Source organism: Penaeus japonicus, unplaced genomic scaffold (genome assembly GCF_977035675.1).
Source record: "Penaeus japonicus unplaced genomic scaffold, GWHDUDI00000001_assembly GWHDUDI00000015, whole genome shotgun sequence".
NCBI lineage: Eukaryota > Metazoa > Arthropoda > Malacostraca > Decapoda > Penaeidae > Penaeus > Penaeus japonicus.
Window position 1 is genome coordinate 36,434,243 of NW_028234417.1, and position 2,500 is coordinate 36,436,742.

Sequence of the window (2,500 nt, forward strand, 5' to 3'; positions counted from 1 at the left end):
CATGTGCGTGTTTTGTGTGGGTGCGTGTCTTTTGTTGTGGGCGTGTGTGTGCATACATACACAATAACAGTATGTGTAATCTAGTTAAGCTTTTGCTTCTACCGAATAAAAAACACACAGGTTTACTTACGCTTCAATGGTAGGCCAATTGTTTCACGAAAGATAAATCCTTATTCTCCTTCATCAAGTAATGTTTACCTAAAGCAAATCACAGAAATGCTTCCTTCTCATATTTCCTCCTGTCCCACCCTGAAAGAAAAGGAAAAATAAGCCTGTACTACCATATTATTTAGCGCTTCAAGTCCGCGTTCTACAAGCTTCCTCGGTTTCTGTGCATAACCGCCCTCATCCCCATTACAATAACATATGCGACGACAGTTTTAACCTATTTTCCTTCATTTATTTTGGGGGAGTTCGGGGTCATGTTGATTTTATGACCTAGTATCGGTTAGATTACATGTTTATTTTTGTGTGGATGGTGAAGAAAGGGAGAAGGGATGGGGGGGGGAGGTAATTTTATCTATTTTTATTCGTCGTGCAGTTTTCTGCTGAAACTGATTTCGTGTTATTTAGTTTGTTTTTAACAAATCTTCTTATTCAGAAGAAGTAGCTTTCGTTATAGGATTTTTTTCTCGTGATTTTATTACCTACATTCCATCAAAATCTTGAGACTTGCTGTGAGCAGTGATGGTACACCAACAACCTTAACATTTCAGATAATGAGAATAATCAGCTCGGTAAAGGCCACCCGGTCTCCACCACATATATTTTGAGAAGATAAAGGCACTATCACACTGGCATATCTTTTCGTCGTTTTTTTTCGTCAGTTTTTAGAGGCGCGCGCGCAGTCACGCTAGCGCTTAACCGCCAAAAGCCATCGGGTCAGCCACGTGATACTCGCCTCGCACTTGTAAACAAAGGCGCCGAGCAAGCGACAGTCGCGGCGATGCTAGACTTTGTTTTAGCAGATGATGAGCGTAACAAGAAAAGGCAAGAAAATAGTCTCAATCGAAGATTCCTCTGAAGGACGTGTGTCCATGCACAGTCCATGGTGTTTCAAAGCTGGAGGAGAAATGGCGCGCTCTGCGGCTGACGGACGTAAACAATCAAATCGAGCACTTAAAACAATTTTTATTTATGGAAATAAAATTTAGATTTGCATATTCATATTTGTTAATTTCATAATATTTATAAGAAATTAAGATTCATTGAATATTGTTATGATTAATGATTGTAAACAAATACAAACATTTCAAAACATAGTTCTTGATTTGGCTATAAAGACGACGGATTTTTTTCACGCGGAAACTAGAAAAAACGACAATTCGCTCAAAAGTTGACCATTATTCAGAAAATTGACGGAAAAGTGCTAATGTGACAGCGCCTTAAAGATAAGAATGGCAATTTCTTTGAAGATAAATTCCCAAGAGGAAGGTTGTATCTTATCAGACTAATAAGGTATAGGAGATCAGCGCGTAGCCCAGTTGGGATAGCGGCTGTAGTATCAAGATTCAGCCTCTGTTTCACGCGCTCCTTCATAATTCTTTCTCGATATATTATGACTCCCAGGCTTTACTCTTGTTTCTCAATCTTACATCTTTCTTTTTATGTGCATTTACCTCTTTTTGTGTCTTTGATATTTTACATGTAGAATATTTTATGTGGTATCATATCCTATTGATACTATGGTGACTTTCTTCAATAGGAATGATTGTAATTTATTATCGTCTAGATGAATATTATACAAATTTATTTGTTTCCTTGAGTTATCCCATCAATTACTATGATTTATAGAGAAGGGTATTTAGAAATCTCAAGGTATGCCGTATTTTCGTCAAATATATTATTTGTTTAGGTGTTTTGTCTTTGGTTTATAAATGCATTATTCCCAAAGTAACTCATCATTTATACATTATCTTAAATTCAAGCAATATCTCAGCAAGCAATCCATAATTACCATTTACGTAATACAATTTGCTACAGACAAACCTATATATAAATATTAAATATAATTTTAGAATAGTTATTTTTGCATTGGTTTTAAAAGGGTTTAGCTTCATTGCCATTGTAGATATAGTAACATTGGTGAAAAGGCATGCAATAAAAGCAACAATGGTTGTGACTACAGTGGCATAACTAAGTACACAGATACTTAGTTATGCCACTGCGCGCCACCCAATCGTTTGGACGTTAACGTGAGATTTCCCACACACGCAACCACATATCAGCAACAAAGGCTCGTAGCCATTCGCTGCATTTATCACTGGGGAGGAAGGGGGCGGCACCTAGGCTGCCACAGCTGATTATGGGGGATGGTCTTGGTACTCAACGCGATCTCTTCGCAACCCACACCTCTGACAACAGAGGTCGGCAACCATTGACACGCGTGCCAAACGTGGCACTCGAGGGGGCTGACTACTGCAGGAAGGATAGTAATAATGATGATGGCGATGATGATGATGATAACAATAATGACAATGGTAATAAAATTATATTAATA